The 7589-nt window shown below is 39.2% G+C and overlaps 1 pseudogene; it reads left to right on the top strand.

Annotated features, from left to right (window-relative positions):
* Positions 1 to 4857, top strand: part of LOC101659950 — a 45714-nt pseudogene extending 40857 nt beyond the window's left edge.
* Positions 4858 to 7589: the final 2732 nt, after the last annotated feature.

Raw genomic sequence — 7589 nt, forward strand, 5'->3', positions numbered from 1 at the left:
GGTCTCCATCACACGGCCCCCTCATTGACGAGGATAAGCAAACTTTCTTTAGTGGACACACTCAGATATTTCATATAAAAATAAAAAATCATTTGTATTTGTATTATTATTATTAAACTGAAACAACTTAAACATGGTTCAAAAGTGAGCTTGCATGATAAGTTATTACATTTTAACCACACTACATCTGTCATGATCACTTTACCATGTTCTCTGTCTGATAGAAAGGCTGTTCTCATCCTTGAAGTATGATCAGAAGGGATTCAATGGAGGTTTCATCCATGTTGGGACCAAGTGAATGAATTTTGGGCCTTTATTGTTATCTGTAGCCTTCTGCAGATAGGTTTTCACAATTTTAGTTCTGATACCATTGTCTCTTTTGGAATTAGATTTTATTATTATAATCCTTGTTCACACAGGCTGGTGTTCTCCTTCCATCTGATCTTAGTTGATATCTCAATTAAATGGCTGCTTGTTTTAAGACATGACTCTGAGACTCCAAACACCATTCTTTCTGATAGGCAGGCTCCATCTGGTTTCTCCACTACATTTTGTTATTCACACATATTCAGTCACCCCTTCATGAGGGTGAGCATCAAGCAGAGCCATGTTATAGAACTACTTTTTTCTTAGGTTAGAAGTAGAATTAAGGGCAATCCCAAAATTCATTCATATATCTATGTTTATATATGTCTCTGATTCACTTTAGATACATCATTATCATTTTATGATAGAAAACCTTGTAAACCATCCACTTGGGGCATAATTCTAATGAAAGTGCCATCAATTTAGTCAATGGTATAGAATTTAACACTGTTGAGAAAAGAAAATTATGCAAGTATAGGCCAGCTTCATGAAAATCAACATGAATCATTAGCATCTATAAACTTTTAATTGACTGGAGGCTATTTACACAAACAATGGAAGTTGGTAATGAAGGAAAACTGTCAATAATTCCCATTCAGAAAGGCAGATCATGCCTTCCAGATTTACACATGTAATCTGTTACATGTGTTAAAATGGTAAATATATGATAGTTCTGCACTGCCATTCATTGGCAGCCTCAAAGTAAGAGACCTGAACAAATTCCAACAACCACCAATTCCATAACCTTACCAACCTTAGGATAGTAACAATCAGATTCTTCAAACATCGGGTGCTACAGTTTAACCCAAAGGAATATTGCAGTTCCTTAAATCTGCTACAGGTGAGTTTTAGGTAAATCTCAGTCCACTTGCTGTGGTTTCTGTTTCAAGTTCTTCTGGTATGACCTATGAAGACTGTTGTGCGCCTTGAAAGGACAGAGTCGAAAGTCTCAGTATTCTATAGCGCAAACGTGTTCAAATAGGTATATAATACCAAGTGTGTAATTACCTTCCCCAAGACATCCATGTCGGTCTATCCATCTTGACATGAGTTTCCATTTAGATTTGCTTATCACTTTTGTAGGTGTGTCTGTTGATTTGGGATGACCTTAGCACAATGTTATACAGCAACAACTGAATGGTGTTCTCTCCCCCAATCTTGAAAAATGGACCTCAGCTGAGGTGAAATCTCCTCTGTTGATGTGTTTTTTAAAAATAGATAGGGGGAGAGATAGGCTTCATGGGCACTAGGCAGGCTCTCTTCCTCATGGCTTGGAAGACTGGTTTAGAAGATGACATGACCTGACATCAGAAGCCTGCCTCTTGCTATTTTTCCTTATCTCAGAGTAGCAAACAAACACAATATTTGTTCTTATGTGATTGACTAGCTTCAGTCAGCATAACGGCTACAAGGTTCATACATGTCTTGAGGCGTTTAATGGTTTTATCTCTATTTTTTAAGGATACATCGTATTTTTTAAATCATTTTATTGGGGGGGGGTTATACTGCTCTTTTCAAAATGTATACACAATATCCATTGTGTCAAGCACATTTGTACAGTTGTTGCCATCATCATTTTGAAAACATTTTCTTTCTACTTGAGCCCTTGGTATTAGCTCCTCATTTCCCTCCCTAACTTCTCCATCCTTCCTCCCTCATAAACCCTTGATAATTTATAAATTATTAATTTTTTTCATGTCTTACACTGACCAATGTCTCCCTTTACCCACTTGTCTGTTGTCTGTCCCCCAGGGAGGGGATTTTATGCAGATCATTATGATCAGTTTCTCCTTTCTCCCCCCACCTTCCCCTTACCCTCCTGGTATCACTACTCTCTTTATTGGTCCTGAGGGGTTTATCTGTCCTGGTTTCCCTGTGTTGCAAGCTCTTATCTGTACCTGTATACATGCTCTGGGATCTAGCTGGATTTGTAAGGTAGAATTTGGATCATGATAGTGGGGTGCGGAGGAAGTATTAAAGAACTAGAGGAAAGTTGTATGTTTCATTGGTGCTATACTGCACCCTGACTGGCTCGTCTCTTCCTTGTGACACTTCTGTAAGGGGTGCCCAATTGTCTACAGATGGGTTTTGGGTCTCCACTCTGCACTCCCCCTCATTCACATTGATATGATTTTGTTTGTTCTGGGTCTCTGATACCTGATACCTGATCCCATCAGCACCTCAGGATCACAGGCTGGTGTGCTTCTTCCATGTGGACTTTGTTGCTTCTCAGTTAGATGGCCGCTTGTTTGTCTTCAAGTCTTTAAGACCCCAGATGCTATATCTTTTGATAGCCGGGCACCAGCAGCTTTCATCATCACATTTGCTTTGCACGCATTTTGTCTTCAGCAAGAGTGCCGGGAAGGTGAGCATCACAGAATGCCAGGTTATTAGAACAAAGTGTTCTTGTGTTGAGGGAGTACTTGAGTAGAGGTTCAATTTCCATCTGCTACCCTGATACTTAACATATAAATATATATACATAGATCTATTTCCATATTATTATGTAAATATATTTATATATGTACATGCCTGCATTTAGACCTCTATAGATGCCCGTTTGACTCCTAGTTCTTTCTTATTTTTCATTTTACTTTCCCTCTATCATGTTCTGCCTTCGTTCAGGTTCATTAATTCCTCTCGGTTACATTACCCTTGATCAAGCCCTATCAGGCCTCCTACACTCTCCTTGCCATGGATTTTAGATCACTTGTTGTTCCCTAGGTTTGTTAACCCCCCATTTCCTTTTCCCGCCTTCCCTCTCCCATGCCCCCTCACCCTGGAACCGTCGGTCCCATTTTTTTCTCTTCTGGATTGTTTACCTCACCTATCTTATCTAGATAGACATACAGAGACAATAATAAGCACAGAAACAAGGTTGAGCAAAATAAAACAACAAAAGAAAAACAAAACACCAAACAATAACAACAGAAAAAAACCCAACAACAATAAAAAGAGAAAAGCCTATAAAAAGTTCCAGGTCTATTTTTTGATCATTAGGAGTGTTTTCTGGTCCATTAGGAGTGTTTTCTGGTCAAGTCTGATGGGATGGCATCCCACGGATCCAAAGTCTATTTTTGGTATTCTCTAGGAACTTCATTGTTCTGGTCCCCTTGCTGTTCTGTTGCACACCCTTAGTGTTTTGCCCCAGTGTGGTGGGGTCAGATCGGACACAATATCTGCACTGTGCCTCCAGTGTTGTCCGTTATAGCTCTATGGGTCAGTGAGGGATGTTTGTCTCGTGGTGGGGTGGGCCCTATGGTCCTCTCTGTGCATTGGCTGCTCTGAGCAGGAATATTGTCCTTTGGGCTTGGTGGGCCATGATGTGTTCCACTCTCTTTCCTTCCCTCTTCATTTGTTCCTGTGTGCTCTGATTAGATGTACCCCTCTTCTGTAAGCTGTAAGGGGGAAGGGGGTGTCACATAGTTGGGACATCTCTATTGGTTCTCTGCTTCATGCTGGTATGCTGCATTCACGTCTTGGTGCACCAGGTTGAATTTTGGTCCCTTTCTCCCTATCCTGTGGCGATATAAGCAACACCCTCCCCTTGGGTGGGTTACTCCCTTGTGTGTGTCTACTGTGTGCAACTTCTTGCTACTGTGAACTCCACTGCAATGAACCTGGGAGTGCATGTTCTGTCTCTTATTTCATGTTCTGTCCCTTATGTCTTCGGAGTAAACACCCAGCAAAGGTATTGCTAGGTTGTCTGGTATTTTTCTCATCAGTTGTTTTAAGTAGTGTCATATTGCATTTTTAAAAGGACACCAGCCCTGTCTAAGAGCTCTAATCTCTGCCAGGCATGCAATGAGATGTCGTGGCTGGCTACTAGATCATGCTGAGTTGTGCTCAGGGCAGGCTATCCTAAGCATTGTGGGAAGCAATCTGCTGCTGTCCTGTCTCCAGTAAGTGGCTGCACGCCTCCAGTCCATGACCATGCCTGACCAGAGCAGGGAGTGAGAGGTGCCACTGGGAAGGCAGAAGGGTTGCTGGAGTTCTTGGTGTGCCCGCTCTCCAAGAAGCCGCTCAGAAATGAAGCATCGAAAAATGAATTGGTTAATGAAGAATTAGGAATAGCACATCCAAACACTGATGGCATTCCAAATATGAAGCCACAAGCCGTTAGGATGCCACATCAAAATAAGAATAAAGAAGAGTTCTAGCAGGACTGAATCATGCTTTAAAAACAAAACCAAAACAAACAAACAAACCAGGTAGAATTCCCTAATAACATTTACCTATTTAAAAGTCAGTGTGGTGGATAATAAGTGGGAGAAAAAAAATTCTGTCTCTTCATACATTGACCATTCTCATCCCACAGGTTTCCCTAACAGGGCTGTTCTACTCTGCTTCTTTAGAAGCAAATGTCCCCCAGGACTGTACCAGCACCACCAGCCTATGCTTGTACAGTCTGCTCTTGCCAATTAACATACCAGTTTATGTGTTCTTCAACCTTTGGGCTTGGATGAGTATAAACTCTTCAGACATAATTAATGTAACGAGAGTCAAGATGGTCTATATAATATGTTTGGTGCCCTTTTCTCTGAAATTTCAACTAGATTGAAATATTGAAATCTCATTTGATTTCAGAAAAGATACTTTGTCTTGTTTCTGTCAGGACCATAGAAGAGTTAAGCTAGTGCTACTCTTGTAGTGTGCTCTTACTCTTTAAAGAACCCTGTGCCAATTTCTAACTACAACTGCTGCATCAGAAGAAACATTTGGACAAATATTTTGGAGATTAATAGCTCTACTAATCAGCTGATAACTTTATTCCTTATCCTACTCATTTTAACAGTTAATCTTTTGCAATACTGTTTGTTTGGATTTAAGTTCATTAGGCAAATCACAAGATAGTGGTGATGGAAATAATCCTAAACAAGCTGTGTTAGAGTAGTTGCAGAGCACTTTAAAATGAAAATGTCACGTGGTTGTGAAAGTCTTAGTTTGGAATTTTACCTTAACTGTGATTACCTTAATAATAATGGGATATCAAGACTCATTTTTTTTAAAGTTAAATCTTTCTACACCTTCTCCAGAATTTGCTGTTATGTTTTGTTTTGCATTTTAATTTGGCTACATTTGTGGGTGTAAGATGAAATCCCATCATTGATTTAATTAGCATCTCTCAATGGCTGGTAACGGAGCCCTGCCTCATTTGTTTGTTCACCACTCGAGCTTTATCCTTGTGAATTGTCTCTCTGTGTCCTTTGCCAACCTTTTAATTGGATTATTTGTTTGTTTGATTTTTCCTTCTTGAGGTGTTGTAGAGTTTGATAGATTTTAGTAATTAGTTCCTTGTAATGTGTGTCATTGCTAAAGACTTTTCCCCCAATCCATGGGCTCTCATTATACTCTTTGATGAAGCTTTTTGATGTTCACAAATGATTTATATTAATGACTCCCAGTTATCTGTTTTGACTTCGACTGTGTGTGCTTCCTTTTGCAAATTTGGTGGTCTGTGTATGCCCTGAAACAAATCATTTATGGTTGACCTGATCTTCTCACTTATGATCCCTACAGGTGTGGGGTTTATAGAGAGATCTAAAATTCATCTTGAGTTCGTTTTTGTGCATGGGGCGAGACGTGGGTCCTGTTTCATTCTTCTGTAGATAACATTCCAAATTTCTAGCACCATTTGTTGAAGGTGGCTTCCCATTTAATGATATTTGTCCTTTGTAAAAATCAGTTGCCAATATGTGGCTACTTTTATTTATGGGTTTTCTAAACTGGTCTATCTATCCATGTACCATTACCAAGCTGTTTAGACAACTGTGGCTGTATAGTGGGTTTTGAGGTTGTATAGCAAAAGATCACCTACTCTGTTCTTCATTTTAGAGCTCTTTCGCTTATCCTGGGTCCCTTCCCTCTCAATATGAAGTTGCTAGTTAATTTCAAATTTCTTTCAAGATGCTGCATGATATTCATAGATGGCTTTAGGTAGTATTGGCATTTTCACAATATTGTTTTTCTTAGACTCTATTGAGTTGGTTCAGACTCATAGCGAACTTATGCACAAAATAATGAAGTGCTGCCTGATTCTTCACCATCCTCACAGTTGTTCCTGTGGTTCAGCTCATTGTTTCAGCAGCTATGTCAATCCATGGAGTTGAGAGTCTACCTCTCTTTCAATGCCCCTTTACTCTGCCAAGCAGGATGTCCTCCTTCAGGGACTGGTCTCTCCTGACAGCATGTCCAAAATAGGTAAGATGAAGTGTGCACATCCTTGCTTCTAAGGAACCTCTGACTATACTTCTTTCCAGACAAATTAGCTGTTTCTTTTAGCAGTTTGTGGTACTTTCAATATTCTTCATTAACTCCACAATTTACATACATCTATTCTTCTTCCGTCTTCCTTATTCAATTTACAACTTTCAAATGTATATGAGGCAATTGAAAATACTGTGGCTTAACCAAGGTAAACCTTTGTCTTTAAAGTAAGACACCTCATTTTCAATAAATGACTCTAAAGAGGTCCTGTGCAGCAGACTTACTTAAAACAACATGTCCTTTGACCCCTTCATTGCTGCTTACAGGAGCATTGATTGTGGATCCAAGTAAAACAGAATCCTTGATAACTTTAATCTCTTTTTATTTTATCATGATGTTGCCTTTCTCTTTACATTGACTTGTAGTCCATATTGAAGGTGCAATCCTGGATCTTAATCAGCAAGTGCTTCAAGTCCACCTCACTTTCATCTAACAGGGTTGGGTTATCCAGATATAGCTGGTTATTAATAAATCTTCCTCCAATTGGTTGCTGCATGTTTCTTCATGTAGTTAGATTTTCTGATCACTTTGCTCAGCGTGTATATTGAATAAGTATGATAAGAGACACACAACTTTCCTGATTTTAAAACATACAGTATTCTATTTCCTTGTTCTTTTTGAACAACGCCCTCTTGTTCCGTGTATAATTTCTAGATGAGCATAATGAAGTGTTTTGGAAGTCCCGTTCTTCTCAAGGGTAGCCATAGTTTGTTATAATCCACACAGTCAACTACCTTGGCATAGTCAACAAAGCACAAGTAAATATCTTTCTGGTATTCTCTATTTTCAACCAACATCCATCTGACATCTGCAATGATCTCCCTTGTTCCATGTTCTCTTCTGAATAATATTGTTAATCCTTTCAAAAACCAACTCTTTGTCTTGCTGATATTTTCATTTTTCTGTCTTCCCATTTTTAAAAAATTTTCTTTTGCTCCAATCTGTAAACTTTCTTT

This window comes from Echinops telfairi, unplaced genomic scaffold (assembly GCF_000313985.2).
Source record: "Echinops telfairi isolate 266 unplaced genomic scaffold, ASM31398v2 ScPeMD7_7421;HRSCAF=8459, whole genome shotgun sequence".
Classification (NCBI taxonomy): domain Eukaryota; kingdom Metazoa; phylum Chordata; class Mammalia; order Afrosoricida; family Tenrecidae; genus Echinops; species Echinops telfairi.